The 26,358-nt window shown below is 44.7% G+C and overlaps 1 long non-coding RNA gene across 1 annotated transcript; it reads left to right on the forward strand.

Annotated features, from left to right (window-relative positions):
- The first annotated feature begins 15,904 nt into the window (after positions 1 to 15,904).
- On the forward strand, positions 15,905 to 23,795 carry LOC135383227 (uncharacterized). The gene is made up of 3 exons (XR_010419759.1): positions 15,905 to 16,881; positions 17,005 to 17,122; positions 23,512 to 23,795. It is a non-coding gene; the product is annotated as an uncharacterized LOC135383227 (long non-coding RNA).
- The last annotated feature ends 2,563 nt before the right edge of the window (positions 23,796 to 26,358 follow it).

A 26,358-nucleotide genomic window follows, 5' to 3' on the forward strand; every position in this document is an offset into this window, starting at 1 on the left:
GATTTCCAGGTTGTAACGCGGTGCATCTTCCTTGAAAAAACAAAAAAAGCTGTACTTTGACTGAGACACGGGGGTAGGTGTTTCTCAACACAGTCTAAACCTTCTGGTTGACACATCGACCCTATATAATAAGTGAAAAAGTTTGCTTTGTTATACCTAAGTTATTTATTAGCAGTATTAAGGGAAAACACGGGCAGGTAGATCACGCTGTTAACAAGGTTGAGCAGCTGCAGTTCGCATAGAAGATTCCCCTGTTTTAAAACCGTGGTTCACATTAGCTGGGACACCCTGTATACAAACATTTCTCAGTTTGCTGTTCAACCCACCCATTTACTATTTTCTCTTCCGAGAGAGACGAGAGAAGTTTGTGGATGTGTTTGTGAAGCGAGAATGGGTAGAACTTTGCACCTCCACTGTACTTCAGAGGTTTTTCCAACAGAGTGTTTATGTACTCTCGTTTGTAGTATGTGTTGTGTACAAGGCCATTTGTGTTTAGGAAATAAATGTTTTACTTATATTCGAAAGCAGTAGTTTCAGTGCTCTTCGCCATTCTGAGTCCCGGCAGTGGGCGGGTAGCGGGAGGAGGGGCTACAGCGATCTCTGGGCTGCATGCATGCTTCACTGCAATACCTCAAAAGACGCACGCAGTATCATCCCGGCTTGATCGCTCGGGTGATCCGCGGGAGCTTGCAGGAACGTTACTCGGGTGGCCAAGTTGTGCGTTTTTCGGAGTTTTTTCGGGGATGGGCATTCATCCCGGGAACGAAACGCATCGCCCCAATGCGTGGTTCGGGGTTCATCGCAGGTATGGATTTTGGTTTGCTGGGTAAAGTCGTTATATCATTGGTGTTGCTCGCAAGAGTTGAACGACAAGTAGCACGTACCCTCTCCAGCTCTTCCAAATAGTCCATTCTGATGACGTCCAGTTCAATCCAAAACCTTCCAGTCCAGTTCAGTAAACCTTCGTCAGTAATTCTTGCGGAAGTCCGGCGTCCCGGGTTTCGGCACCAAATGTGCAAGAATATAAGAAGGGGCCGGTATGGTAAACGATGGACAACGTTTAATGGAATGAACTACAATGAACGAGACCCGCTCACGAGCGGTGATACCGATGGCGTTCCATGTGGCACACGAACGACATATTTAACAACACGTTTTCTGGGACACCCTGTATATACTTTTCCCCTCTTGACCTGTGTATATGGTTAATTCAGACCTTGCTGTCACAATGGGCGATTCAAGACTTTTCAAAATAGTCTTGATATACAAAAATATCAAAATCTGCTACGACAAAAGAAGCCTACATTTATAGGCTTCTTTAGGGAGGGATTTGATGATTCTGATCTCGTAATAAGGCACATGAAAAGGGAGCACAAAGCAAGTTTATGCTCTACGAGTTGTCCCCTACATACATATCGTAGAACCGTGCCAAGTTTTAATCCTGCTACTCAATGCTCTCTATCATTATCAATACACTGCTTATCGTTAAGATGCGCGATACCTGAGTTTCATAATGCTCGGCTAAAACATAATTTTTAACATTCACCGTGTAACAACGGGAGTTAGTGAGGCCGTGCACGTTCCATCTTTCATCTCAAGTCATCGGGGGAGGACTCAGCCTGCGATGTTTGTAGACCAGAATCGAACAAAAGGAACCTTGAACTTTCTTCAAGTTACTTTGACGAACTTAACCCCCCACCCCCGAAACAAAAGAAAAAGGGAAAGGAACGTGCTCTTCAAGGAGTTACTGGAGCTCAAAAGCAAAGAGCTATGCAAAAAGTTACTGAAAATAGCTAAGCCGAGTAGCCTAGTTACAGTATCGAGTTACGCCCAACAACATGGAACTCGTGAACAACTTGAGAATCCGTACTACATGTGTCATGATCGTTCTATACCTTCTTTAAGAAAATAGAAGAAATATTTGCGCACCTTTGCTAATACGAGGGCAACATACACACAATTTGGGAACCACAATCTAAGAAAAAAGGTGTGATAAAGTGGTAACTCCCTTAGTTGTCTCCTAAGCCAACATAGCGTCTGATAAGGGGTGTAAAAAGGTGGTAAAAAAATTATCATCCATCCAAATTACAACAAAAATGTGTACGCCCCCTCGCTCACCGAATCAGAAGCGGTAACGCTATTATTCGTGGCAGAGAGTGTGGTATAGGGGGTAGAACTTTGCAACCTTTTAGGCACAACATATGCGACAACTATTACCTCCTAAAAGGTCTAATTGCTCCACCCTTTTTTCTGAGAGTGCAGTATGGCACATGTAGTGTGACTCGTACCCTTGTCTTTAGGAGAAATATTAATGTATCAAGAAGATGCCTTTTCGTATGGCTTTCTTGCTACGAAGGCCTCTTATTATGGATAGCTGAAGTCTTTTTAAAAGAAAAACAACACAGCATCCCAGATTGTATTCCTTTCCAGCAAGCATCACAGCGCGATAGGTTCATTGTGTTGTAACCGAAGTGCGGAGTGGATTTTGAAAGTGGAAGATAGCTTGAGGTCAGGGTTACACTGAGAGAAGTACACCACACCACAAGATGCACACGTTATTGAATACAGACCAAATAGCTAAACTTAGTTAGCTAATATCTAAACAGTTTTTAGCATGACATGACAAGATCCGCTAGAAAAATCTTGACCATCATCACTGGCTCTGAGGGAGAGATCTGGTGGTGGGCACTTCGGTGATACCTTCATAAATGCATTAATTTCTTTAAGCACGCTCGGGTAGTGGTCCAGCATGACATTCTGAATGAAAGATCAGGATAGCTTTCATTCACTCACAGTTTCAAACAAATTGACATATCATGCGTCGATCACATTACGCAAACGGATTAAAGCGGAATAATTTATTCACTTCGGAGGTTCCTTTTTTCTTTTCTTTTTATTTAGAATGACTACAAAAACGAACCTTGAGCTGAAGTCCTCCAGCATTCCAGTTTTGTACGCACGCAGGAGATGGAAAGCACAGCTGCACCACGCTGTCGTCCTGAGAAATGGTTATATTCCGTTTGATGTCAAATACACAATACATACGATTCCACACTTTACCGTACCATATTTTCACCAAAACAGAGCCCATTATCCTTAAAGCAACGCATAAACCACAGTGGGTCACTGAAATCGAAACTATGCGATGCTACGCTGCTAAGTTTCGAGAGAAGCCTTCTAGAACGGTGTCACTCATGTTGGAAAGCATCTGTGAGTAACGTTTATCAATGCGAGGAATACCACAAAAAGAAATAGCACATGCCACTCGATGAATCGCTTAAAAATGTTGGAATTCCTCGAAAGTTTCAGGAGCACGGCCGGATACATTCGTTTCTCACAGCGAGAGCGATGGGGACTCCGACAGTGCAAACACGGCTGGATGATCGAGGAACATCATTGGCCAGATTCGAAACTGTCGGTTACGTGATTGCATCACTCGGCGCCTGGCAGTCTGGGAAGAGAAATCCGTTGCTGCACCCCGGTCATGTGACTGATTATCGTGAAGTGATCAGATCTGCATCGGGGAGCGATCCTATATTATTGTTTACATGACCAAAAGGAGACCAGAGCGGGAAATGATCAGGGTACCGTCGGGGGACTACCTTATCTTCTCTTATGTTCTACCTCCTCAGTTCCCACACCGCTGGGAACCAGTCGGGCACTATCGCCCGTTCAGGAGCCGAAACCCCCATTGCGTTCCCATTCTTTTCCCGAGTGTTTGTGCCACCTGGGTGGCGTCATAGTGTTTGTCTGTCATCCTTTCCTGTAGGCGCGTCAGTTTCGCTGAAGCACTAGAGGGAACTGCTGTGTTCACTTTTTTGAAGACACGGTGAACATTCTGAAAGCCGTCCTTGTCAGTGTCCTCGCTATTGGAAAGCTGGTGATAATGAATAAATATAAGAAACATGACCCGTCAAGCAAGGGTGGGGGCAGTATAAAGGTGTCGGTATCGGTGACGATGTAGAGATCGCGTTGCCGTAAATTGGTAACGGAAATATACTTTATACTATAGATTATAGCAGTGACGTTATTGCAACGGCGCTACGTATAACACTGATGGCTAGAACAGGACGTTGGAGTAACAGTTCAGAGTTGTGGTGTCACCGAGGCCTGGTAAGGTGCTTAAAACGGGTGCTTGTAAAGCTTCAACAGAGTTCCTGGACTCTTCTTTTTTTAAGTACTTCCCTGTTGAAACAACAGTGCATCTCTTTATTGACAACTTGCTGAGGCTTGAGGATTATCTCGCTTGCAACGGCTTGTATCTTTTCCGCAATAGACTGAAGCCCTCTTGAGACTGAGGGTTGAAAACAGCTTGGATAACAATGGAAGAGTCCTTGTGGCGCCCGATAAAATACGTAGTTATGCATCCCCATTGTGCGAGGCTTTTGAATAACTGTCGTCTGTCTGACATGATGCCAAGAATGAAGCTAATGCGACCATGTGCGACCTGTTGACGGCTAGCACTTGAAAGATATTGGCCGTTCCGAGAACAACAGAAAAAATCGCCAACTGAATAGTACGAGGAGACGACGAAAACGAAAACCTGATACCCTGCGTTCCATGCGAATATTGACACCTCAATGAAGGCACGGAAGGAGAACATCAGAAGGGCGACGCACGATTGAGTTTGTTACACTCACCGGCGAGCCTGGGCCAGGGAAAAGGGGGGAGGAGAGACGTTGTGCTATTTATTATTTTTGTAGCACAGTGCACGATTTTGCAGGAGCGGTCTCCCAAAGATCGCGCGATTCTGAAACTGCACTGAAATTTTGTTCATGAGTATTACTTAGGGTGTAACACCTAACATTACAAAAAATCGTATTCAAAAATCTCCTTCGCGGAACATTATAGGGTCATCGCTATTTATCTGTAGGGCGAGGGAGGTTTTGCCATGACCTCTGAGCACTTTCATAAAATTTAATTCACAAGAAACTGAATTTTCACAACTTGCCAAAAGGTGGAAAGTAAGTTGCCAAAGTTGCCAAATCAATCGCACGTCTGTGTGTGTCTGTTTCTGTTTGTTTACAGCAACAGAAAGCACATCGCGGAATAGTCTCCGATGATCCCCTGGTGCTCCTGAGTGCTCGCTTCACCCTCAAACCAGGACTATTCTGCAGCTCAGCTCACCTTGTATGTGATTCTAGCCTACGGCTTCTTGCAGACTCCCAGGTCTATTGCCACCGCCACTTGTCGGCGTCGGACTTTCTCGAACACCTGCAAAGTTTCTTTGACGGCATCCGTCCCGTCCCCACACATGCGAACTCCTCATGCGCGCCTCACGTACATTCTTTATCACCTGGACACCGCCTCGCACATCTTCCTTCAGACAGACGCTGTTCGGAAGACGCTGACTGTTAAGTGTCTCTCCACTGTCCTGTTAAGTGTCTCTCCACAGTCCATGGCGATGGGGACTGACCTTGAGTAACATGTGCCCTGCTTGTCATGGTGATACATAGCCAAGGGACGCTCGTTAAGCGCGTTCCGAGAAACAGAGACGGAACCCCGATTTTAGGGACTTCAAGGGACGAACCGCGGCCTGGAAAGGGAAAACGCGGGCAGATGCTCTCTGGACGCCACTGATGTAGGGCTGCTCCGGGGCTTTTTCGAAATAAATGTAACTGGTTGTTAGTTGTTACTCCATTGTAATGTGTCGATAGTATCTACATAATCGGGACGGAAAACACTCGCCGCCCCCCGAACAAACTTAACTGGCGCAGTCGACTGGGATACTACGGTTTTCTACATGGAGACAACTGCAACGACATCGGTTACCTTCGAAGCTGCGAAAATGACCAGATATGGGTAAGTCTAAGTGGATAACCGTCAGCCATATCTGAGGCAGCACAACGGCTATGAAAGAAGCCTGGCGACGAAGAAACGTCATGATACAGAACGACATCTAAGTGAGAGGTTCTGCAAGCTACGGCTCATCATACAGAACGACATCTAAGTGAGAGGTTCTGCAAGCTACGGCTCATCATCCAGAACGACATCTAAGTGAGAGGTTCTGCAAGCTACGGCTCACCATACCGAACGACATCTAAGTGAGAGGTTCTGCAAGCTACGGCTCACCATACAGAACGACATCTAAGTGAGAGGTTCTGCAGGCTACGGCGCACCATATAGAACGATATCTAAGCGAGAGGTTCTACAAGCTACTGTTTACTACACAGGACAATATCCAAGTGAGAAGTTCTGCAGCTACGGCTGGGTCAACGACAGTGCTCCTAAAGAAGGACATCGGCGTTGTGGCGAAGGTAGGTGGGATTTTGTTCAGCACACTTTGGGTCAGCCATGTCAGTGACTACGAGACATATGGCGAAAAATGGAGAGGCGGCCGCGTCGGAACAGCAAAATGATCCACATAGGGAGGATGATAGCTTTGATGAAAGGATGCAAGAGAAAAGGTTAGAATTAGAGTCCTTAAAACTGCAGTTCGAGCTAGAAAAGCTCAAACTGGCACAAGTGCAGCAAGCTGAGAATGATGTAACGTCGAGAACACGAGTGCAGGGAGAGAGAAGCGTGATGGGGGAGTACGCCAGGGAATTGAGAGCCGTGTTAACGCCAATGCCGGACTCCGACCCCCTCGTACCAGCCTGGTTCAAAAAGGTAGATGTAGTATTTGAAACTCTATGCGTACCAGGAGATCTCAGGGGCGCACTTATTCTGCCGTTTTTTAATGAAAAAATGAGGGCATTCACTGCTAGCCAGTGTGGGGAAAGGATTATCTCCTACAAAGAACTAAAGGAAGGCATTCTAAGAGAAATGAAAATGACGCCTAATGAGTACAAACGTCTCTTCTACACGGCGCGAAAAGCAGAAAGAGAGTCATGGAACCAGTTCACTACAAGACTGGAAACGCTCTTTACCTACTACGTTAACAGTCGGAAAGTAGAAAGCTTCGATGATATAAAGCAATTGATCATATCCGATAGACTAAAGCAAGTCATGCCCGACGACATAAGGGGCTATGTAATCCAAAACGAAGTGAAAGAGTGGCTAAAGCCAAAGGAAGTGGCACAACTAGCGGAAAATTATGAAGAAAGCAGAAAACGCAGTAACCATCTCGCCAGGAATGATAACAGTCCTCACAAAACTGAGAGGCATAGTAGGTGGGAGCCTGAGAATGCACGTTATGGGTTTGATGAACGAAAGGGAGGTGACAGACCTCCGAGGAACGGACGTTACCAGCGGGAGGACAGAAGAGAATATGTACCGAGAAACGCTAGAGTAGAAAATGGGCAGAACACGACTCCCAAGCTAGTAGGGCGAGTTTCCTACAGTTTGAGCGATGAAAGGAAGCTACAAAGGCAAGAAGAGGCTAAGGTAGTCAAAGTGGCGATTAGGAACGCTACGTTGAATGCACGGGTAGATTCAGGCGCAGATATAACCGTACTCAGAAGCAGCAAATTACCATTTGATGTTGATGACGAGAGCAAAGGAAGGATTAAACTGAAAGGAGCATTCGGCCACGTGGTCACAGCCGATTTAGTTTACATTCCACTGTCATTGCAAGGTGAGGAAAGTAAAAGTCAAGGAGTAATAACGCTGTGTGCCGCAACCGAAGAACTATCTGAGGGTATTGACGCTTTGGTTACACCTGAAGCATACGAGGCACTAGAACACGTGTCGGAGAAAGAAACGGTTGATGATATTGATCCAGCCGATAAAGTGGAGATGGCTGAACCTGCAGAAATAACGACTGATGAGACAGAGAATACCGAAATTGTACGTGACGAACTGGAGTTTGAGGATGACTGTGTTACAGAAAATGTAAATGTTGTCACTAGGGAATCGGGTGAAACGCCTACGAATGCTGTCTTCAGTGAAGAACAGAGAAATGACGCGACGCTAAAAGAAGCGTGGGAACAAGCGAGGTTAGGCAGTCATGGAATGGGGATTGAAAATGGCCTGTTATTCCATAAAGTGGAAATTGACGGGAGAACATATAAGCAACTTGTACTTCCCGAAGGTAGGCGAAATGATGTATTGGAGCTAGCTCACGATGCTCCGTGTGGAGGTCACTTTTCTGAGAAGCGCACGAAGCAAAGAATTAAGGCATCATTCTTTTGGCCGTCTTTGGCGACAGACGTTAGAAAGCATTGTCAATCATGCAAAACTTGCCAGATATTTGCAAAACGACGAATTACCGACCGCGTACCAATAGTACCATTGACAAGGCCACAAAAACCCTTTGAAGTTATTTTTATAGACTGTATCGGCCCATTAGACCCTCCATCATCTCGAGGGCATAGGTATGCATTAAGTATAGTGGATCTCTGTACACGTTGGACGGAAGTTGTACTTCTAAAGACCCTGACTGCGAAAGCAGCATGTCAAGCGCTACTTGACTCATTCGCAAGATTTGGCATACCTGATCTAATTTGTTGTGATCAAGGTACTAATTTCACAGCAAAACTGACAGGCGAATTGTTAGCTAGGCTCGGCATTAAAATCCGTTTTTCTGCGCCCGAGCACCCACAAAGCAATGGCGTTGTCGAACGTTGGAACGGGACATTCAAGGCCATGCTTAAACACATCATATATTCCTATAAGGGGAATTGGGATAAATACGTGCCATGCCTGTTATGGGCGTATAGAGCAATACCCCATGAAGTGACGGGCATAAGCCCCTTCGAACTGATGTACGGCCGAGCTCCCCAAGGTCCACTAAATATATTGAAGAAATCTTGGACCGGTGAATGGACACCACCTGTGTCGCTTAATAAGTCCGCATCTGAATACTTGAAAGAATTGCGGCAAGCAATGGCGGAGTCAGCTCAGTTGGTAAATGAACGTGCCTGAACGTGCCTGAGAAACGTGCCTGAGAAATTCAGCAGCAACATTTCAGCGGCTTATTAATGAAGTCTTAAAGAGTCACCGTGGGTACGCCTGCGCATATATAGACGACGTTGCCGTATATTCAGAGACTTGGGAAGAACATCTAGAGCACCTACGGGCTGTTCTGCGAACAATTCAAGATGTCGGGCTCATAGTTAATGAAAGGAAATGTAAATTTGGTCGAGGAGAAATAAAGTACTTGGGCCATATTGTAGGCTCCGGCGTTCACGCTCCCGACCCAGATCGAGTGAAAGCAATCAAAGACCTAGCTGCACCGAAAAACAAGAAAGAACTACGGAGTATGCTCGGATTGTTTAATTATTATCGTGAGTATGTCCCAAATTACTCCGAAATAGTGCTGCCTCTGACGAAGCTTACGGGCCGTAGAGTGCCAAGTGCTATACCTTGGAGTCAGGAAGCACAATACATATTTGAATTAGTAAAACGAACGCTAGCTGCGATCCCATATCTGCAAGCTCCTGACATTTCCAAGGAATTTCAGCTGAAAACTGATGCGTCGGAATACGCTATCGGAGCGTGTTTGTCTCAAGAGGTCGACGACAATGATCGACCTATAGCTTTTCTCAGCAAAAAGTTGACACCATCAGAAATGAAGTGGTCAACCATCGAACGCGAAGCCTACGCTGTAGTCTGGGCGTTAGGGCGGTTGGAGACCTGGCTGTTTGGTGCGCAAGTCCGGATAATCACGGACCACAATCCGCTGGTTTATCTCTCATCCGTTCCCTCTTCTTCTAATGCTCGATTAACTCGGTGGGCGCTAGCACTACAAAAGTACAACCTTGCATTTGAGCATATAAAGGGGGCACAAAATGTATGTGCAGATGCCTTATCACGACTGAGCACCACTATATAACAAAAGTGTGTGTAATGAGAGTATGGGTAAGAAGCAGAGCGCTTCTACGTTGTTTTGCTATTATTTTGCTGTATCTTATTTTGCTCTCTTGGGGACACTGCTCAGGAACATATGTTATTATTCATCTTATTCATAATGGATTTCATGCTGCCTGGGAGTACAATGTGTAGTTATACGTGCATATTCTTTCATATTTGATTATCTTGTATGTGTGTACTAGCAAACTTGAAGTTCGAATATTAAAATCCTGCGTAGTATAATTTGTTACAAGTATGTTTTGTAGAGGCTATTTGAGAATCACGAAGTGATATGTTTGTCAGACTAGATGGCATCACGGCGCACATTTCGAAGTGACCGCCCTCCACTTTGTTGCCAATGAGCGCAGAGCTCGAGTAATGGTGTAGCTATCATGCATGGCTGTTTCGTGGTGTGTGGGACCGAGTCTCATCTAGGTTTCGTTGCAGTACGTGCGTGCAGTGATGTTTTTCGTTTGTTCCGGAAATGTTTTACAGACAACAAGTGTCGTAAAACATTCTTGGGTGGGGAGGTGTTAAGTGTTTCTCCACTGTCCTGTTAAGTGTCTCTCCACAGTCCATGGCGATGGGGACTGACCTTGAGTAACATGTGCCCTGCTTGTCATGGTGATACATAGCCAAGGGACGCTCGTTAAGCGCGTTCCGAGAAACAGAGACGGAACCCCGATTTTAGGGACTTCAAGGGACGAACCGCGGCCTGGAAAGGGAAAACGCGGGCAGATGCTCTCTGGACGCCACTGATGTAGTCGTCAACACGGCGAAGTGCGAATTCGGTGTGTCATCACTAGACTTTCTCGGACACAAAATCGACAGCAGTGGAGTTCGAACACTACCAACGAAAGTTCAGGCAATCACCGACTTCCCAGCTCCAACGACGAAGCGTAGCCTGAGGGAGTTCCTGGGACTTGTCAATTACTATCGCCGATTTGTTCCCAACTGCGCCGAAACCATCGAGACTCTCCACAAGCGTCTCAGCAAAAAGCATAAAAACGACAAAATTGGACCGTTGGAAAGGAGCGATCGACAGAACGCTGCCTTTGAGGATATCAAACGTCATCTCGCCAACGCAACTCTGCTAGCCTATCCAAAGCCGGACGCGCCAACATCTCTTATGACGGATACATCAGACACTCCCATCGGCGGCGCCGTCCTCCAACAACGCATCAACGACGAGTGGCAGCATCTCTTTCTTTTCTCGCAAGCTGAGTCCGACAGAACGCAACTACAGTACATTCGGACGAGGACTCCTTGCAGTATACTCTTCAATTCGCCATTTCAGTCACTTCCTCGAAGGACGCGAATTCACAGTATTCACAGATCATAAATAACTGACATTTGCTCTGAGATCGGTGAAGGCAAAGTCCGGATCCCACACATCTAGAGAACTCCGGCAGATGTCGTTCATACTTGAATTCACCTCCGACATCTAGTACGTGAAAGGCAAGAACAACGACGTCGCCGACTCTCTTTCTAAGATACACGCCGTAAACTCAACGCCACGGGCTCGCACCGACTGCAACGCAATTTCTGAAACTCAAAAAGGTGACCAAGAACTCGCCAAAATTTCAAGTACTCCAGGAACCCTGACTTTCCAGAGCATCACTCTTCCCGATTCGAACACAACCCTTGTGTGCGAAACATCGACTGGCAAAGCCCGACCATTCATCCCTCTGGCCTTTCGAAAGGACCCTTTCACAGCATCCACAACCTTTCCCACCCTGGCATCAGAGCTTCCCAACGACTCATCACGTCAAGATTTTTCTGGCCATTAATGAACAGAGACGTCAGGCACTGGGCTCGCACATGTGACGCGTGCCAGCGCTCAAAAATTCATCGTCACACGTTCAGCCCCATCTCAACCTTTCCGGCACCAGAAGCACGCTTCGCGCGAGTTCATTTAGATATTGTGGGTCCTCTTTCCCCATCCCAAGGCTACCTCTATATCCTCACCGCGGTAGACCGCTTCACCAGTTGGCCCGAGGCAACGCCCATGGAGGACATTACCGCCCCAACGGTGGCCCGCACTTTCGTTTCTACCTGGGTTGCTCGCTTCGGTGTACCATCAACAGATAGAGGCGCCCAATTCGAGTCATCCCTCTTCAAAGAACTTCTTAACATCATAGGATGCGACAGATTACGCACGACAGCCTACCATCCAGCTTCAAACGGCCTCGTCGAGCGTTTCCACAGGGAGCTAAAGTCATCTATCATGGCTCGTGGGGATGTTCGATGGACAGGTGCCCTCCCTTTTGTCTTGCTCGGCATAAGAACAGCTCTCAAAGCTGACATCGGCTGCAGTGATTCGGAGCTCGTTTACGGCAAACCGCTGCGTCTCCCTGGCGAGTTTATTACACCTCTCCCTGCAGCAAAGATTCCGGATCCTGCTAACTATACCCACCAACTCCAACAACTTATGGCGACACTACGCGCCGTCCAACCAAGAGCACTGGACAACGAGGCATCGTTCGTGAGCCCGGAAATGGAATCTTGCTCGCACGTCTTTCTTCGCCACGATGCAGTCAGGAAGTCACTGCAGCTCCCCTACGACGGCCCATACCGCGTTCTCAACCGCAGCCGGAAGCATTTTACTATACTTATCACCGGACGCACCGAAGTCGTCAGTGGTGACAGACTAAAGTCAGTAATAATTGGCAACGGGAACAGCTACAGAACGCGAACCCTGCCTCAACAAAAGACAACCACACGTCTTGAAAACCCCGCCGGCAAGCCACCTGCAGCGCAGAGGACACATGCAGAAGAGCCCTATATCACCCGCTCCGGCAGACGGGTGCGGTAGCCACAGAGACTTGTGCTCGGACACTGACGAATCTTTTTGTTGTTTTCGCGCTCGTTTCCTCACTAGAGGGGGAGTAATAAAGCGACTCGCCAAGTACGGTCGCAATGCCAGATGTACAACGGTTTTCTTTATCTTTACTTTCCTTTTTCTCCTTCTCAGAAAACACTGCGCTCCCGTCCTCTCTTTCCTTCCTCTCGCTTCCCTTTTTCCCTTGCCGCGCTCTGCGGCTGAAAAGCTGTAAATACAGGCCAGTGGGCCTCCGACCGTTGAAGTAAATAGATTGCTTTTAAACACACTCAACTGCTTCCGTGTTCTCCGTGCCTTTACTTGTGGCGACCCGACAGTTCCACAAAAATCTGAATAATTGGATTGCCATTGTGATGCGTACTACTATGTACAGTTCATGAATTGAACATGGTACCTCACTGCATTGCCTCCGTGTGAGCAGTAGAACAGGCTGCTTTCCAGGTCGCGCTTTTCGTGTTTTTCTATGGACTTTCTTTTTTCTCTCATTTTCTTTTTTTTTTGAATAGCAAACATGGCCATAGTGAAACACAAGCAGCCAAGGACAGGATGAGACAGCTACAACACTACTCTTAGCTCTCAGCTGCTATATTTATTAGCAGACTCTGGAATATACACGGACATGCTGCTAAACAAATGATAATTTAACCAACAGGATCACAGGCAACAACAAAAAAAAAAGAGTTATATATCTTCCCCCTCTCCTCAGCTGTAGTATCACTCTGAGTGTGCCCGTGCGTCCCCTTTGAGATAACGTATCTCTGACAAAAGCAAATCCAACAGCGGACTGCTTACACATGTATCTGTCTTGGATTTCTCTAACCACTTGTTGTTTAAACGCAGCCATCTCTGTGTTCTAAAAATTTAGGGAGCATCCAGAGTCCCTACAATGTGTTGCCAAGTTTCTCCAGGGCATCAAAAGAGTGTCCTTGGCTGCCTCTGTTTCACTACAGCTCTCAGATACAAACTACCCCATTTCAACACAGTAGGAAACACAGAATTCTAAATAACATCTGTTGATTTCACTGTACGTACCCCCATATAAAGGATCATAGCGGATCCTAGATCTTGTGTGATAATGTCAGGAACACAACAACGCTAGATTTGAAACCACTCTTACTTCATAGTAGTATAGTAGATTTGTGTGAAGCTACGCAATTCCTGTCCACTAAATAATTTAAACCATATGTTTCATTTGCCAGCGTGATAATCCCCTGAAGAGCAATTCTCACTTGGCTGGATCTACCGGTTCTAAAACCTATCCCTAACATGTGTAGCATCAGGGAGGAAAACCCAGGGGCACGGTGGAAAAGACTCACTCTGTAACAGCTGCTCTGGCTACTAAAATGAACATGTTCCAAATTAATACTACATGACTCGACACGATACGCTAGTAAAAGCTAAGGGACAAAATAAGTAGTTAAATGTACAATACGTAAACACTTGTCATAACATGACAGTTTCCTTCCTGTATTCATGCGCTGCCATTCCTCCCACATTAAGGAAGTACTGACCTATATTACTGCATTGTGTGGCATTACACGCTCCTTTGACAGAGCTTGAAGAGGATGACATAGCACAGAATAAAAGTACAGTGAATATAATTTGCGGCTTTCCATACACGCTTAATGGCCGCAGCAGTAGTGCAGGAAGGCCACTGCTAAGTTGTGTTGAGAAACACCGCTTCCTGGTTGCCATGTCGATATGAAATGTACCTGACCTGATCCAAAGTAACTGTTCTGAGTCTGGAACACACAAACAGAAAAACACAACACAAGCCGCAACACTGACAGATAGGCAAATGAGCTGCGGCGAGCTCTACCTCGGGACAAAGTCAACAAGTAATGCATGAAAAGTCAATGAGTGCTTGAAATGTAACATCCTTGACAGGTAGCAGGAGGGTCCATGTTCAATCCCTGGTGCTAGCACTGACTGGCTTTTTCATTAATTATTTGCTGAAGTTTCCAAGTGCCTGAGAACATGGACCATTCATCAACCACTGAATCCTGATGAGGTGATGAGGGTTCGTCATCCCAAAGAGACTCCCTTTCTTGCATGTGCCCTTAGGGTTGCTCACCACTGTAGAAAAAAAAAAAGGTTTAATGACAAGAAATGGACAGTCATGTTTACTTTATAATGATTTTGCACAACAGAAATAAGACGGTTGAGAGCATCTAAATTTTAATGAGACGATACTTTCGCGCAGAAGGCTGCTCTTCTTCAGGTGTAACATCAAGTTACAAAATTCCAGAACGTAAGGCATGTTGTAAGGTAGAGAATGAGGGTTGGTACAAACATACAAATAAAAATACAAATATATATAATAAAATAAAAAGGGGATACGACTCCATCAGTTTCAAATAGACAAGGGATGAGTTGTATAGCAATACATGGATGGCCACGGTGGGTAGGTCAGTATTTGCCACAAAAAGCATTCACGGGCAACACATTCGGGGAAACAGTGCTACAGTGTCTTGTCTACTCATCCCTTGCCGGCTTGAAACCGATGGAGTTGTACCCCCTTATTTTATTATATATGTTTGTATATTCATTTTTATGTTTGTACCAACCCTCGCTCTCTACCTTACAACATGTGTTATATATTCTGGGATTTTGTAACTTCATGTTAGACCTGAAGAAGTGCAGCCTTCTGCACGAAAGTCTCGTCTCATTAAAATTTAGATGCTCTCAACCGTCTGGTTTCTGTTGTGAATCATCTCTATCGCGAGATGCTTGCACATTGCTCTTTTTGCATGCATCATTTTGCAGTAAGATTATGGATTTTGGATAAAAAGGCTACACAGCACTGCTCAGATATTTTTGCCTAGTGAACGGCATGTATGCAGTATGCAGACAGTATTTGTGCAGTAGATCACTAAAAATGTAATGAATGTGGCATTGCCCACAGTAATGCACCAAGTGCAACACAAGTATTGCAGAATGCAGGTATTTTAGCTTACGTGCCAATCCAGTACCACTATCCAGTGTGAAATATTGACAAATAAATAGTTCTAATTTTTCTTAGCTCTCAAAACACAGACAGTGAATTAATAAGAGTAGACAATGTTAACATGAATGCTGGGCTATTCTTCAATCAAACATTCACAGATGGTAAAGGCGCCTTCCTCAATGGACGTCGACAACAGTGAAAATTCTAAAACGTTATCGGAGATGACATCAGCTTCTGCGTGTCAGAGAGGATTGTATGTCCAACAGTAATCCAGCTAACAGTAAGAAAAATGTGCAAGAGGCAAATCAAATGAACTAATGTAACATACCTCTTATATCAGACAGTGAAGCTTGTACACCCCATCCACAGGAACCAGTGTTCGGACAGCAAAAGTGCTTGAATAGCAGTTAATCGAAATGGCGGCCTTCGTTTTCCACCCAGAAAATCGGCATATCTGACTTTTAAAGGTCAGATATGCCGATTTTGAAGTGCTGCAGAACTGAGCGATACTCGCGCTGTGTGTTCAGTAGCGAACACTGAATATGTGTGCGAAATATCTTGGCCCAACTGTCTGAAGGGTTTTAGAAAAAAAAAATAGTTTCCCCGCCCCCACGTCAGACCGTCGGCACACCCTGCGCGCGGGCGCACCGATGTCACTGCTCTAGGTTTACCTGTCTTTGGTTTGGCAAGGACTGTTGGCTTGGCCACTTGGCTTCCTTGGTTTCGTTCTCTGTGCATCGTTCATTGGCAAACAGATGTTATTGCTAAGCAGGAAACAAAGCATGTCTGAACATTTATTTGGCACGACGTCGTTTGGAAAGCGCGTTTCCTTGTGCTGACCTTGCCTTTTATGAGCTGAAGCGATATGATACGTGATATGTCACGGCCAAGTTGTCGAGAATGCGACGGGTGCTACGCCGTTAGAACAATTCATCGGAGCATTGAAGTGTTACCTACTATAAGTTGCCAAAATACCAAGCTCCTGGCTGACAGCGACAGCCGTACGGTCTGGTTTCCACTCCAAAGACGCGCGACTCCAGAGGCAATTTGGAATCTCGCCACGAAATCGTCTGAAATGAGATGCCCGTCACACAAATTTTGAACGTGCCACGGAGGATCAAGGCAAAAAACGAGAGAAAAATTAAGTCGAGGTTCAGATATAAAAATATGAAGCTTAATGAATCGATTTTGCATCTGTCCTACTACGCTTCCTCTGATATAGCCACGATTAACAACACTGCAGTATTGATAATCTAACTTGTTTATTACCGCAGGTGCACGCTGAAGGCAGGGTCTGGCTTGCATCTGGTGAATGAAGAAATTGCTGACACGTTCGTTGCAGTCTAGCTGCCACCAACAGGTATGGCAATGTGATGTTATAATTTGAGTATTCACCTATGTTCCACTTTTCATGGGAGCTCTCATGCATACATCTTGGCACCACTCTTAAATCTGCCCTCAACATTACAACCTCTGCTTTCAGGGTGGAAAACAAAGGTCGCAATTCCGATTAACTGCTATCTCCAGTGCAAGCACTTTTGCTGTCCAAACACTGGTTCCTGTGGATGGGGTGGCACACGCTTCACTGTCTAACATAGAAGGTACGTTACATTAGTTCAGTTAATTTGCCTTTTGCACATTCTTGTTACTGTTAGCTGGATTACTGTTGGACATACAATCATTTCTGACACGCAGAAGCTGATGTCATCTCCGATAACGTTTTAGAATTTTCACTGTTATCAACGTCCATTGGGGAAGGAGGCTTTACTATCTGTGAGTGTTTAATTGAAGAATTGCCCATAATTCATGTTAACATTGTCTGCTCTTATTAATTCACTGTCTGTATTCTGATAGCTAAGAAAAATGGGAACTATTTATTTCTCACAACTTCACACTGGATAGTGGTACTGGTTTGGCATGTAAGCTAAAATATCTGCATTCTACAATACTGTGTTGCACTTGGTGCATTACTGTGGGCAGTGCCATATTGATATATTTTTAGTGGGTGCTGTTCACTAGGCAAAAATACCTGAGCAGTGCTGTGTATTCTTTTTATACAAAGTCCATAATCTTACTGCAAAATCATAGTACGTAGAAGAGCAATGTGCAAGTATCCCGCGACAGAGATGATTGACAACACAAATCAAACGGTTGAGAGTATGTAAATTTTAATGAGACGAGATTTTCATGCAGAACGCTACACATTTTCAGGTCTAACATGAAGTTACAAAATCCGAGAATATATGAGACACGTTGTAAGGTTGAGAGCGAGGGTTGGTACAAACATAAAAATAAATATACAAACATATATAATAAAATAAAAAGGGGGTACAGCTCCATCAGTTTCATGCCGGCAAGAGAGAAGTTGACAAGGCACTGTAGCACTGTTTCCCTGAATGTGTCGCCCGTGAATGCTTTTTGTACCAAATACTGACCTGGCCACCGTGGTCACTCACGTAATGTGCTACACAGCTCATCCCTTGTCTGTTTGAAACTGATCGAGTCGTACCCCCTCTTAATTTTATTATATGTGTTTCTATTTTTATTTGTATGTTTGTACGAACCCTATCTCTTCTTGCTCTCTACCTTGCAACATGTGTTATATATTCTTTTCTTTAGTAACCTGATGTGAGACCTGGAGAAGTGCAGCCTTCCGCGTGAAAGTCTCGCCTAATTAAAAGTTAGATGCTCTCAGCCGTCTTGTCTCTGTTGTGCAAAAACATGATAAAGTAAACATGGCAATCCATTTCTTGTCATTAAATTATTTTTCTATTCTATTCTATTTGCGGTAATACACATCACAGAATAAACTACGCCAGATCGTTGCTATGTTCACAACCCCAATAGTAAGAAGGTGTTGACACTATAGTAACGGTTGGTCACCCAAGTCAGAGAGAAGGAAAGCACACGGGCTGTATGTTTCCTCCCTGGTATCGCTTTCCTCCTTTCTGGCTTGTGCTTGCGGCAGTAGCGCTGGGTATGTGGCTGCCTGGAAAAGGGTGTATGGAGTTCACCAAGCATTCGTCAGTTATCACGCTCCAGAAAAGGAAACGGTTCACAATTTAGGAGTACGTAATTATTTAACTTGAAGCGAGAGTACTTAGAGTACTTATCAAGAGACAAAACAATTGAGGAAGCATATGGCCAGTCGGGCTCTCTCCCTCCTTTCATGGAGGTGAGCCACGTCACGAATCTCCCATGTGAAGCAACGCTGCATTCACTGGAGACCGGTGAGATGGCTTCGGCGAAGATCACGGAACATCCTTGCGGAACATCACAGCGGAAAACGTGGTTAGCTTGTTGAATGGTACGTTTTTGGGCTCCTGGTACGGTACGAAGTTGGTTGTTTTGGCTTTTTAAACTAAAAAGGTGTCTCGAATTCACGTCACTTCCCAATACTGCAATAAATTAATACATAAGCGTCCCATATTTCGAGTAGATGATGGGGCGTGACGTAAGCATGACGTGTGACTATTATTGGCAGGGAACACCGGGCGGCGCATAAGCAGTAAAAAGCGCAATGACTATTGTGTCAGTCCGAAGTTATCATGTAATTTTCGGTGCCAATTATTTTCAGAAAACGTTCACCTGCGGCATCGTGGCACAGTGCAAGAAAGACGCGCCTTGTGCACTTGTTAGTACCCGATTAACTCAGAAAGAATGATTCAACATATAGCAATGTGATGATGATGATCGGAGTTTTAATGGGCCATTGACAACACAGGTCATAATGCGCCAACACTGTGATTGAAATCGAACTATCTTAAAAAAAAGAAATTCTACTAAAAGGCATGATAGCCTCTCATCACCAAGCAATAGCGCTGGACGAAGAGGCAGACAATATGTGTAAAACTATGTTAAATGATGCTGACGATGGGTTTCGTGGTGTGGGCAGGTGATAACTATGTGCATGACAGAGAGGAGTTCACCACAGTGCGCACCTATGGTGCGCACACTGCGGCGGCTCTTCTCCATAGAGTAGAAATTTGTGTGTGAGGAAGCTATGCCCTACCCGCAACCGCGTTTGCATAACACTCAAAAGGCGGTTTTCTTGGCGTTATCCGTAACTTTGGATGTGATGTTTAATCAAGTGTAGCTTGTTGTGTATCCGGGTGTTTCAGAAGCTTTGCCATTTTGTGTACAGTAATTTCCTAAGTGCCGACCTGATATCTTGCATGGGTATCTGAAAAGGTCTGATGTCTTTTGAAGCTGCATCTGCAACAGAGCGGTCGACAACTCATTGCTTCGTATGCCTGTAGATGTATAGGTATGCACCCAGCATAGAATAACTGAATATCCCCTCTTTAGTGTCATGCTGACTAAGGATTGTGCACGCTGTATCAGAAAATTGTTTCGTTTGTGTATGCTACAAATAGCATTAACAGAACTTAAAGAATCTGTATATATAACTGAGGACCTGATGCAACATTAGAGAATGTAGTTAAGTGCAAGGATAATGGTGTAAACCCCTGCGGTAAAGATATATACCATGACCATTCTGTGACCTCATTCATGTGCCAGAAGTCATTGGCACAGGTCACTCCTGCACTAGACTTTGATCCGTCTGTGCAAATTTCTGTGTGAGTCCCAAATCCCTTGAGCGTTTCCCTGATGTTTCGTACCCAGCTCCTTCGATTTAGGAGACGCGCCATGCGCATGGGGAATTGCCGCTATTTTCCTTCTTTCTTTCTGCTCTTTACTTTCTTGCCGGAATCCCATGCCCAAAGTCCTCACTCAAAGCAGCATTCATTGACAACTGCAATATTATCATATGTGAGTGTCCATCGTCCAATGACCTCTTGTTTGCCGGTTGAAACGATCACCCACTTCGTTGTGTATCACCCTATTCCGCTACAGTATATATATTTTAGGCTAAATATCTTAATGATGAAACATGGAAGTCACTAAAAAGGTGAGCCAGCTGTAGGACTCGAACCCAAATCTTCTGAATTACCGGTCCAGTGCTCTACCAGCTGAGCTAAGCCGGTAATCCAGAAGATGTGGGCTCGAGTCCTACAGCTGGCTAACCTTTTCAGTGACTTCCATCTTACATCATTAATTTCTTAGGCACTTTGAGGCTTTGTATGTATTTTTCCTTTCTATGTGTGCCAGACTCAGACCATCAATTTCTCATGTAAATATCTTATTTCTGCCTCCTCATTGTTTGCACCTCATCATTGTTTTGGCGCTCTACAGCCTATGCTTTTGCGTCATTAAAATTGAATCATCGTCATCACCATCACCATCATCATCTGGTGGCGATACAGTGCAAGTATGGCATGCCTTCCTGTCTGTAGTCGTGACGATGCCCCCTTGCGTGGGGTCAGCAACGGCGAGCCAATATCGACATTACCCCCTGCCCCTTATCGCCGTACCACCGCGATACCCTTCGTATGAGTGTCGTATGGCGTTAGAAGAAGCAAGCAACGGTCGAATATTACCATAGGCTGGACAGAATTTAACGACTCATTTACCGTGTTCCTGAGTTACACTTAGCCTTTCTCCGCTGGTGGTACATGATTCCAATAGAACTACTGCATGGCAGTTATGTGTCAGGGACGCATTTATGCCTTTTGATCGACGACTACAGAGTAAAAATAAAACGTCATCGTATGACATGCTCATAACGCAAATTATGTGTGTTTCAGTGAGTGTTCAGCTGACTGCTGTTTCGACCGTGCTTCCTGCAAAATCGCTCCGCTCTGGTAATCCAATATTTATCATGTGAGTTGGGCAAGAAAAAAGATGTGATCAGTTGTGTTCTTCGTGCTATACGAATTATTTCTTATCTAGCCGGAAATTGGTCGTGTTGAGGTTCCTAATGCATCATGTAAATTAAAATCGAACTCGTCGGGTCACGCATGCTGCGTCGACACATCAAGCTTCAAGAGAAACGGGGCAGATATGAGGACTTAGATGATTGCTTATGCGCCTTGCGGTCTTCTGTGACTATCTCCATGGTAATCACATTGCGATCTTCTTCACCCAATTTACGTGGGGCATCCCTTTGGCTGTTTCATCAGTTGAGTGGCAAGTGTTACGCATCATTCGGGGTTGGTTCGTTTGCTGTTGTTTTTTTTCCCTTCGGGTATTCAGAAGATCCACAATAAGGCAAGATTCCATTGAACAGATAGCATTAACATTATTTTAGTGATAATTAGTGGAGTGCTTCGGCGCCCCAGGGGATACTTTATCACACTGCTAGTCGTAGACGGTAGCAGGAAACGGTATCATATCGGAAATATGGCAGGTAACAGTAATAGAAGCAGAAACGGATATTGCACACACAGAATATCTGAAATAGGAACAGGAACCAAAATAATTTGCGCTAATTATTCGAGTACTGCAAAACCCGGATTATTACAACCCCTTACCCCTTCCCTTTCAGGAATTATTCTGAATGATGCAGAAAAATTTCTAAATACAGCAGAATGAATTAACCTAAAGATTGGGAAAAGTCTTCCCAGGAGCAGGAACCGCGGGACTAAAAGCAAAATACGGTAAATACGGCAAACTGGAACATATAAGCAAATGGTGCACAGGGCATGCAAGTTGTAAGCATGAGCAACATTCGCGAAAACCATTTTCAAGGAAATCATGTATGGATATTCTTTCAAGAAAAATTGTGTGCATGTATTCTTGGAGCACCGAAAATAGATTTCTGAATATATACGTAGCGGTGATGTTTCAACTTTAGTTTTAAGTTAAGTTTGAGTTTAGTTAATGCTAGCTACGTTGATTACTTAGAAAGAAAAATAAGACTGAAACGGCAGGAAGTGAGGTCTTTACAGAAAACAGAGTCAGAAACGGAAACCAACGAAAACAACAATGGTGGTAGCGGAAACAGAGACATACAGGGTGTCCCAGAAAACGTGTCATTGAATTATAATAAAAAAACTACACCACCTAGAGTCATGCGGTCAACGGCATTTGTTCTTACTGGGTTTTTGCCACCTCCTCGTGTGAATGTTGTGTGACGTAAGTTTAATTATGTAAATTTCTGCGAGCTTAGGTCGGAAATTTGCCTAGTAAAGGTCACTTTTTTACCCCACCAATGTGAAGAGCATGTCTAATTTACTCAAATTAATGATAATTGACAGGGGTATTCAGGAGCTATCTCATCGGAAAAAATAGCCGAACATCATGCTCTACGGAGGTCGCACAGAACAGCGCACGATGAATTTTTCAGCGCAATCTTTGTCAGTCCTACGAAAGGAGGTTGGAAACCCAGCCCACCCCGGCATCGCAGAAAGAGATAACGCAGGCATGGCTTATCACGTCCGACTTTCGCTGGGATACTGCGTTCCCTCTCCCAATTTTAGGAGCTGTTACTTTTTCTACTATCACTCTGTGGGCTGGCTTCGGAACCTCCTTTCGTCGGACTGCGAGCGATTGCGCTCAAAAAGACATCGCGCGTTATGGTCCGGTGCTCCGAAAGGCATGATATTCGGCTATTTTTTCCGATGTGATAGCTCGTGAATATCACTGACAATTATTATGAGTTTGAGTGAATTCGGCACGCTCTTCATATTGGTGGGGTAAAAAAGTGACCTTCCCTTGGCAAATTTCTGAGTTCAGTTCGCAAATATTTGCATAATTAAACTTGGGGTACATGACATTAACTTTACAAGGTGGCAAAAACGTAATAAGAACCAATGCCGTTGACCGCATGATTTTAGGTGGCGTAGTTTTTTTATTATAATTCAATGACACGTTTTCTGGGACACCCTGTATGTGGGCCAGTAACGGAGGCGATAACGGAAACGAGAAAGCTTCCGTTGCTAGCGGTAATTTGGTAAAGATGTTATTATGAGCTTCATAGTGAGGACGCAAGGCCGTATGACTCAAAAAGCGATGACGCCTTTGTGATGCCTAAAACTTGTGTGACACTTTTGTGTGCATTAGAATAGGCATTTGAAAATTAGCACTCTACCAACTTAGGCTCTCCAACTCTCAGACACTTATTTACGAGCGTCATGTGATGTTGCAGATGTGTCGCCGTTGACAAAATGCCCTCGGTTGGCCTGCTGGTGGTCCATGGACACTCGACGAAGGCGTGGTCGTCGCTCGTGACACATCGTCTTACAAAGTGACTCCGCCATTTTTTTATTTTTTTATGGTTATTCGTCCCTGAACAACTGCAGTCCGCCGGTTTGAGGAACGGAAGCGCAAGAGATTGCTGGTGTCCGGTGCCGGTGCTTGCAAATCCGACGTCCGCATTCTCGGAATTCGCGAAGTTATGTAACTGGTTCGCTTATCTGTGAATCAACACATCGCGTCATCTGTACAGGGCGGAGCGGCGCAATACACTCTTAAACCCGTACCTTTTATTGTAACTTTTAGAAACATGTAACTTCTATATAGACGTAGATTTCGAGATTTCTAATAGGTTACACCACTGTAACGTATATTTAGAGGTTAAAAGCGACCAAAGTCATGTCTTTACAACACGAATAGAAGTTACATCTCGGAAAAAACAAAAACAGCTTGTTGTAACTTATAAATGTACCCTCTACTCCGACACTGTAACTTCTAAGCGAAATCTTCAACGATAATTTCTTTGTTAGTTTCTTATCGTTTGTTTTCCTTCTGTTTTTCAGCATAATGCCGCGTTTCAGCCTCCCATTCGAGACGACAGTTGCGAATCTACGCTGTTATTTTTTATCTGTTTCAGCGTCATTTATACGTCGACTACAGGTTATCAATGCTGTATGAACACAGATTATAAGTTCGCAGTCTGGAATACTGATAGTATGTTTCTTTCTAAAGGGTGGAAAACCATTGTCAATGCCGCAACCACCAAGATTTCCGATTTCGCTGCGTAGCCGAGCCTGGTCTAGGTCTATCCACACTGAGAGTGGTTTCCTTGAAACGCTTAACGCTCGTCGTCCGTCCGTTAACAAGTGTAATCTGTTTTAATCAGCGGTTTTCCTCGCGTTTATCATAGTATAGTCAGGAACAACGGAAAAGCTAGATGTCGCTAGCAAACAAGGATATTTTCGGTGTTCTCAGGGGAAAGTGTAGTAAGTGCGAAGATTGCAAAGAATATATAACCGAAAACGAACGTCACCACCGCAGCCCTAATTCACACACTTCATACACTGGGTAAGTGTACATTTTGTGCTAGGTACGTGCGTTATTTTGATAGCAAGAGCTCTTAGTTGTGATTATGGCAAGCGTTTTGCGGTCCTGCATATGAACGCCACTTACGCTTGCTACTTTTCTGCTCTTACTTGGTCGCCAAGTCAATACACCGGCGTCCATTTTGCGAGCTGCGGATATATGCATCGAGATATATAATTCGCAGCTTCCTACTTGTTGTATTCTTACGATATTCTAAGACTCAGTCGCGGAGTGAACGCCTTCCCGCATTTATGCTACTTTGTACCTTGTGCTTTGTACTGATTTGAATGGTTCCGTAAATGTTACTCTCATTGCCCAAACTTTTGTTCCCAGGATCCCACATGCAGGTTCACATACCGTCTCCAGCGCAATGCAGTACCTCACAAACTCGTCCCAGAGCGCCTCCAACGCTGATAACGCAGTAATGTAGTGTCTCCTGCGTTACTGTACACTCATATTCCTCAAGGTTGTGCGCGTTTTATGTAGTACTGTATTGCCATTTGCGCTCGCCTCTGCAACACGAATGTGGAATAAATTTTTTTCTGCTGCAATTCTCCATTTCGTTGGGTCTGTTCAGCTTAGCAAACATAGGTCAGTTGTCTTGACTCGCTGGCTTCCTCGCACTTTTATGCATTGCTTCTCACTTAGAAGATAGTTCTTTTTTCCACCCACATACATGGTAAAGCGACCATGGTTTCTCCTCACATCAGAATCGCACTTGTGCACAATGTGTCACCTCTCGACAGACTTCTGTTTTTGTAATATACATATCTTCAAGATCTCCTTTTCTGCTGGTTCATTTTGGTACCTTGGTGTGTTCTGTAAATGTCTGTCCATGTCCCACGCACAGGGTGTTTGTTTTTATTCGCATCACACCAGCGCTCATTTGACAGGTGGGTTATGTTAATTTTCGCAAATTAACCCATCCGTAGTTACAAACATTTCCGACATTTCCTGACGCATGTGTTTGTAACTACGGATCGATTAATTAGCAAAAATTCACATAACCCACCTGCCAAATGAGCGCTACACTGTTGCGAATAAAAATGAACATCCTGTATAAAAAGCCGCACGTTGGCGTAACCTTTACGGGCAGGTGCTGGATTGAAGGCCGTAACCTCTAATTAGTGGGTTTCCTTGTAACTTTTATAAAAGGTACTGCTCAGAGGGTACCTGGTAGCTTCTGAAATAGAGGGTAAAATAGTGCGAGTTTTTACCCTTTTCTAAAGGGTACCGAGTTAAGAGTGTATGTGTGCGCAACCTCTCTATAAGCATGCGCGTATAGTGAGTTTTTAACGTAATTTCCTTAAGTATGCAGCCACGAGCTCAACTTACAGCTTGTTTATAATTGTGTCATCTTTACCATTCATTAGGTTCGCATGCGGATAATGTACCAGCATGGATACAGCGACTGAATGTGACTGTTGTTGGAACCACACCGCAACAGCGGAGATGGACTAGGAGGATGGCACGAAATGTATCACGCACAATGAGGAGTTTCACACTGCGTGCCTATATCGTTTGCCGGCTTGCGAGCTGCGATCTATACGATAAAGTGGAGTGAATACAGTATAAGTACAATGTATCCGGAAATCATAAAATTATCTGCACGATATATTGAAGTTATAAACTGCCGTGCCTCAGTACTGGAACACAAATGTATGTGTTTCCAAGCTGTTTGTCTTTTTTTTTTTTTTTTTGAAGCCCGCACTGT

The sequence above is a fragment of the Ornithodoros turicata genome, chromosome 2 (genome assembly GCF_037126465.1).
Source record: "Ornithodoros turicata isolate Travis chromosome 2, ASM3712646v1, whole genome shotgun sequence".
NCBI lineage: Eukaryota > Metazoa > Arthropoda > Arachnida > Ixodida > Argasidae > Ornithodoros > Ornithodoros turicata.